The sequence below is a fragment of the Mauremys reevesii genome, linkage group 4 (assembly GCF_016161935.1).
Source record: "Mauremys reevesii isolate NIE-2019 linkage group 4, ASM1616193v1, whole genome shotgun sequence".
Taxonomy (NCBI): domain Eukaryota; kingdom Metazoa; phylum Chordata; order Testudines; family Geoemydidae; genus Mauremys; species Mauremys reevesii.
The window spans coordinates 36,295,886-36,302,856 of NC_052626.1; the positions used below are offsets into that span (position 1 = coordinate 36,295,886).

The 6,971-nt window shown below is 42.5% G+C and overlaps 1 long non-coding RNA gene across 1 annotated transcript; it reads right to left on the minus strand.

Moving 5' to 3' along the window:
• Window positions 1-2,864: 2,864 nt before the first annotated feature.
• On the minus strand, window positions 2,865-6,618 carry LOC120405160. Its single transcript, XR_005598410.1, has 4 exons — window positions 6,467-6,618; window positions 3,982-4,173; window positions 3,304-3,395; window positions 2,865-3,075 (listed from the first exon to the last, which is right to left on the minus strand). It is a non-coding gene; the product is annotated as an uncharacterized LOC120405160 (long non-coding RNA).
• Window positions 6,619-6,971: the final 353 nt, after the last annotated feature.

Genomic DNA, 6,971 nt, shown 5'->3' on the forward strand with positions numbered 1-6,971 from the left:
TGCAAAAAAAAAATTAATTGAACTCTGTTAGAGTCTCTGCTGTGTAAAAAAGTTCCATGGGAAATGAGCCAGTGAATTACATGGAGTGTGGGGCATTAGGCTCAGGGTATAAAGTCAAAACTGTTGCTTACTTGTTAAATGAAAGCAGAACTCCTAGACTGATGCACAATACATCATAGAAAGGAATTTGTTAGGGTACTTGGGATGATCTCTTTTTTTAGCAAATCACTGACTCATATTTAACTATCTGGATTTTGTTAAGGAACAATTAAAGCTCTATATTCTATGTTCAAAGAGAGGCCGCATTTGTAGTTGAGACGAAATACAATAATTTAAAATGCAAATAAAATTCTGTACTTGATTCTGATGAAGATCTTTCCCCTTCACTTTTAACTCATGTTTCTGTCTATCAGCTGATGTAAAACTCCAGTGTGCGGCAGAAGTCCAGCACTCTCAGATTACTATCAGCCTGAAATGATCTTGTGCTGGAATATGCTGCTATGATATGCCTTTAAAATCAATAGCTCCCAGCGAAAATTTGCTGCACATTAAGTTAATGATATACTGTTGTAAGATGTACAGTACAAGCCAGTGTGTTCTATCAAAGACAAAATTTAGCTCTAGCTACCCATATAAAACTCAGAATCAGTCACCTCCATAAAGCAATGACACTTATTCAATTGGCAGAGGGCTATGGATTTTCCCCCCGCTCATCTCAAGCTATGAAGTAATGACAATTTATTATCTTTAGGAGTGTGTCTTTTCTAATCTAACACATAAGTGATAGTAGACCCTTTGTATGATGAGATTGTTACATGACCTGGGGTCACAAACAGGATGGAGCATTTCAACCAGTATCCACTTTCCATTCCATTATTGACACATAAATCAGGCAAGTATCAGCTAAGGTGATGCAGGGAGAGGGGTCCTTTAGAGAGGGGAATACTACATATATTTGAAGGATATAAGCACTCAAGAAATAGATTCATGTTTAGGGCACAGGCCTGAGGAACTAGAAATGATGGGATTAAACTGAGCAAAGGCAAATTAAGTTTGGATATTAGAAAATGTTTCCTTAACAGATATTTTAAGATTGTGGGTGTGACAGGTTCACCCCAGAGTGCCACTTGGAACTGATCCCCCCTGACCCACCAGCCTCGGCTCCCTTTACACTGTACTGCTGGGACCACCCTGCCAAGCCCTCTCCCAGGCCCAGCACACATATAGGTAGGGACTCACGCAGCTGCAGTTACATACACACTGTGTTCTTTAACTAATCCCTGCATGGGAAGGCACAGATAAGGCACCTCCCAATTCCTAAGGCATATACCGCACTGGAGTGTAAACCCAAAATTAGACCATCTTGAGCTGCACAGAGATCTATACAGCGTAAGCTCATGAAATTTGCCCCCTCCCTCAATGTGGAGAAGGACATGCAACAGCTTTCTGCCCCAAGTTATGACTCCCACACACTGGTTTTAGACAAAGTAAAAATAAGTTTATTAACTACAAAAGATAGATTTTTAAGAGATTATAAGGGATAGCAAACAGATCAAAGCAGATTACCTGGCAAACAAACAAATCACGCTAACTAAGCTTAATATACTAAAGAGATTAGATATGAGTAGCAAATTCTCACCCTCAGTGATGATTCATGCAGATTGCAGAGATTCTTAAGGGGCCAGCTGCACTTACTTACAGTTTAAAAACCCACGTGTTCCTTTCACAGATTAAAAATCCCTTTAGCCTGGCTCCAGCACTTCCCCCCCAGTTCAGTCTTTGTTCCTTAGGTGCTTCCAAGAGTCTCTTTGGGTAGGAAGTCAGTGAAGAATCACAGTGATGTCACTTACCTGCCATAAATAGCTTTTGTATTTGGCATGAATCCTTTGTCTCAAAGCTTGGTTCCCACGCAAGTCAGTGGAAAAATACTGGTATTGCAAGATAGAGTCCAGTACCAGGTGACCTGGTTACATGTCCCTGTAGTGCCACCACAGCCATTGCTCGGAGGCCGTTTGTTGTATCGTCAGGAAAACTCCCCAGTCAGAGATTAGCTTCTTCTAAGACCTATTGTTTTCTCCTAATGGCTCATCAACCTGAATGGGCCCTTCCTAGCCAGCCATATAGACTGACAGTCTTTTGTCTAGTGGGCATTCCCCAGGTGTAAACACATTTGTAATATAGATTCATAGTCAATATTCCTAAATTCAAATACAAAAATGACATACAGATAGGATAATCATATTGAGTAAATCATAACCTTTCCAGTGATCTCACATGACCTATCTTGCATAAAATACATTATGACATCATAATCATATTACTGTGAAGAATATGGGGTGCAGTGTCACACCTCCCCCACTTAAATCACTGCAAGGTGGTTAGTCACTGACTAATGTGAAGGCAGTGTGCCTAACGTCCTCTTTAGGTTTTGGTTATACAACTCCCAAGTGTTACCAAACATTGAAGTGTCACCCATAGGTGGTTTTGCAAAGTTCTCTGTTTCTCTTCCCAAGTTGCCTGAAAACATTCTAGTGTTTAGCATTGTTAACATAATGCAGATATCAATATCCTTTAGAGTGCAGGTGTCTTGGCATTTAGCCACCAATGCCATGAGGCTGTGTGCCTCAGTTTCCCCTTCCACACAGCAGTCAAGGTTTGTTATGCTTTTTATGCTGTGCCAAGTTCTAAGCCTGTTTACAGGTATTAGCTGAGAAGCGGTATTCTTACAGGACTTCCTTGTTAGCACTCCTAGAATGTTCAAAAGTATTTTCTAAAAATCATGCACATTACACATTTTTAAAGGATTTAGTACCAAATCAGTACCAAATTCTTTGTCCTAACCAATAAACTGTGTATTATCAGACTTAATAGCACCGGCAATTTAATGACAGGGAGATGTTTCCAGTATGTTCATCATACCACGGTATCTGTTTAGACAGACTGGTTTGTTTAATATTTATTGTGTTCTCCAACTTCTTCCTGAACCATAGTATGTTTTCAGGTATTGGTCTTTCTTCCCTTTTAGTGTTTCATCCAGTATCCCCCTCAGTAAAGGTTCTCAATTCATGTATGTCTCTGGAGATTTGGAGAGGTAAAAAATGTAAAAAGGAGTTAGCATGGTACAGGCTGGCCCCTTCTGGCGCTGCATTCCATCTCCAGGGCTATGCCAATGCAAAAATATCCACCCTTCCCCCCAAGGTTTCTTTGTCATTCTTATTCCAAGCATTGGGACTTCCCCACCCCCTTTTTCTAGAGGGATGTGATCTTTTAGAAGTCTTTTCTTAGCTGCTTGGTGGATCTTACCTGCCTGAAGAATTGCTTCCTCCTCCCCTTTCTCAGGTGAGTCATTAGTATTTTCACTGACACTCAAGTCTTTAGTAGGATTCTTATCCTGTCTTAAAGAGACAGTTTTCACAAGTACATCAGGAACAGCAAAAGTGGGACCTGGATTGGGATACCTTCTGTCACCCCTCTCTGTCTCAGTTGTATGACTGCTCTGCTCCATGAGGTCAGTTACATAGTTTCCTCTTAAAACCTGAGCCGCAGGTTGGGTGCCTGGGAGCAAATATGCCACCCCAGCAAATCTGTCCTGGGCTAACCCTCCCGTGTAATCAGTGAGGAGACATTCCTGTATTCCCCAAAATTCCTTCTCAACTTCCTCCTCTGCCCCACCCCCCGGACATACTCCTTTGTGATCTCTAGAGTGGGATCTATCCCCTGCTCAGCTGTGAAGGGCTCACAGATAACAGCCAGAACAGGTCTCTCACCCTCCTCCCACTTTGAATTGGGCTTGCCTCCAGCTACAGAGTCCATAGAATCCTCTCTCACCTCAGTGGTCTCTAGGATTCCATCCACCTCCTCTGGGCTTCCCTCTAGGGCACACCTCCTTATGCACCCCGAGTGAGGTCTGTCCCTGCTTATCTGCAACTGTTGGTAGCCAGCAACCTGGAAAGTTCTCACTGACACGCAACATTCACTCACCTTTAGCCACCTGGCAGTAGCAGCTAGTCTCAACCTCACCCACCTCTGGTAGCAGACTGTTTTCCACTGCTGCAGAGGAATTAAAGAGACATTCTCCCATTCCTTCAGCACTTTCTGGGACTTCACTCTTTCCCTCCAGGGTTTCAGCACAATATTACTCCTTGCTGCTGACAGACCCCTTGCCAGACCGAGCTATATTGAAAAAATCATTTCCAAGTAACAATTGTGATGGGTAATCACGTACTGCTGTCATGGTCAATTCAGCTTCTAAATCCTCAGTTTCTAGGTGCACTTTAGCCAAAGGCACAAGGATTTTGTGACCTCCTACTAACAAAAGCTCTGCCATCTGCCCTTGCAGTATGTCTTTTTTCTGAACAAGGTTTGTTCTGACCACAGAAATTTCTGCTCTTGTATCCCTCCACTGAAGGAGTTCCTCACCATTAATTTTGGCAGTTTTCATGTGCTTCCTTACTGGCTGTGCAGAGGCTTTTTTTTTTTACAAACCCTGTATGATAAGTGGCAATTGCCTGAGGTACCTCTGTGCTCTGGGTAGCAACATTTCCATGAGCTGCCTGCTGACTGTTCCCACTCAGCACAGGGCATTTATTCCTCAGGTGCTGAATGGAGTTACAGTGATAGCACCTTTTGGGCTCTTCTGTTTTAACTTGGTGAGGTAAGCGTCCAGCCTCCCATCCACCCTCCTTTCCAGGGGTGAAACAGGAAACCTGCTTCCCATGAAACTTAAACCCCTCTGCCTATAATTTATTTCTAATAGATGTTTGGGTTTGTTCAAATTGATCAGCTAGAGTAGCAAGTTCATCATCAGCTTTCACCTTTTTATCCCATAAACACTGTTTTACATCATCACTACATATAGTCAGGAAATGTTCCTGATTAACAAGATCACACATTTCTTCAAGGCTTGTAACACCTTTTCCCCTTACCCACTTATCTATCAAATCTCTCATCTGGTTTACATATGTCACATTACTCATCCCAGCACTCCTCTTAAGGCTTCTAAATTTTATTCTATAGGTTTCGGGTGTAATCTGAAACAGTTTTAAAACCATTTTCTTGAATGTACCATAATCAGAAGCACCTCTAATTGGCATCGTATTCAATATATCCAGAGCTCTCCCAGACCACATTGGAACCAAACTGGACATCTTTTGATTCTCAAGAATCTCATGGAGTACACACAGCCTCCCAAAGGTAATAAAATATTCAGCAATATCCCATCTTGCTGTATGCAGGACACAACTGTTCACATTTGTTGATTTTGGAAAGGAGGGACTCCCTGGTGCGTGGGGGTTCTGGTTCTGCCTCTCTATCGAGTCCAGTTCATGCTTCCTCTCTTTTCCCTCCTCTCTTCCACAGCTAGCTTTGGGCATCCATTTCTTTGTCTTGCAGTTCTAGGGCCCTTTGGTGTGCAGCTTCTTGTCTGGCATTCTTTGCTTCCAATTCTTTTATCTGTAATTGTTTTAATTTCATCTGTCTCTTGCATTCCTCCTCTCTCTCTGGATTCTTACTAGTTTCACTTTCACTCATTTTCCTGCTTTTCTGTCCCTATTTCCCTTGTCCAAAATAAGCAAACCAAAAATATCACACTAATAACCACTTTGACTGATCTCAAGCCACCACACTTACAACCATCCTCAGGGTATGAAGTGCAAGTCTCACTCAGAGCAACAAGCGTGCATATGACCCTGCTCACAACGCCACTGTGACGGGTTCTCCAGGGGGTGCCACCTAGATCTGGGGTACCACTGAGCCCCCCCGACCCACCAGCCTGGGATCCCTTTACACCATACTGCTGGGACCAGCCTGCCAAGCCCTCTCTCAGGCTCCAGCACACATACAGGTAGGAACTCATCCAACTGCAGTTACATACACATTGTTTTCTTTAACCAACCCCTGCATGGGAAGGCACAGATAAGGCACCTCCCAATTCCTAAGGCATATACTGCACTGGAGTGTAAACCCAAAATTAGACCATCTTGAGCTGCACAGAGATCTTTACAGTGTAAGCACATGAAATTTGCCCCCTCCCTCAATGTGGAGAAGGATATGGAACAGCTTTCTACTCCCAAGTTATGACTCCCACACACTGGTTTTAGACAAAGTAAAAATAAGTAATACGTTTATTAACTACAAAAGATAAATTAATTGATTATAAGGAACAGCAAACAGATCAAAGCAGATTACCTAGCAAACAAACAAATCACGCAAACTAAGCTTAATATACTAAAGAGATTAGATATGAGTAGCAAAGAATCCTGTGGCACCTTATAGACTAACAGACGTTTTGCAGCATGAGCTTTCGTGGGTGAATACCCACTTAGGATGCATCCGAATTCACCCACGAAAGCTCATGCTGCAAAACGTCTGTTAGTCTATAAGGTGCCACAGGATTCTTTGCTGCTTCTACAGAACCAGACTAACATGGCTACCCCTCTGATACTAGATATGAGTAGCAAATTCTCACCCTAAATGATGATTCAAGCAGGCTGCAGAGATTCTTCAGGGGCCAGCTGCACTTGCTTACAGCTTAAAAACCCCAGGTGTTCCTTTCACAGATTAGAAAGCCCTTTTGCCTGGGTCCAGCACTTCCCCCCAGTTCAGTCTTTGTTCCCTAGGAGTTTCTAACAGTCTCTCTGGGTCAGAGGTCATTGAAGAATCACAATGATGTCACTTCCCTGTCATAAATAGCCTTTTTTCCCCTCCTAATGGCTCATCAACCTGAATGGGCCCTTCCTAGCCAGGCATCTAGACTGATAGTCTTTTGTCCAGTGGGCATTCCCCAGGTGTAAGCATATTTGTGATGCATAGTCAATATTCCTAACTTCAGATACAAAAATGATACATGCCTACAAATAGGAAAATCATATTCAGTAATTCATAACCTTTCCAATGATCTCACATGACCTATCTTGGATAAAATACATTATCATTATGTAATAATCATAATATTACTGTGACGAATATGGTGT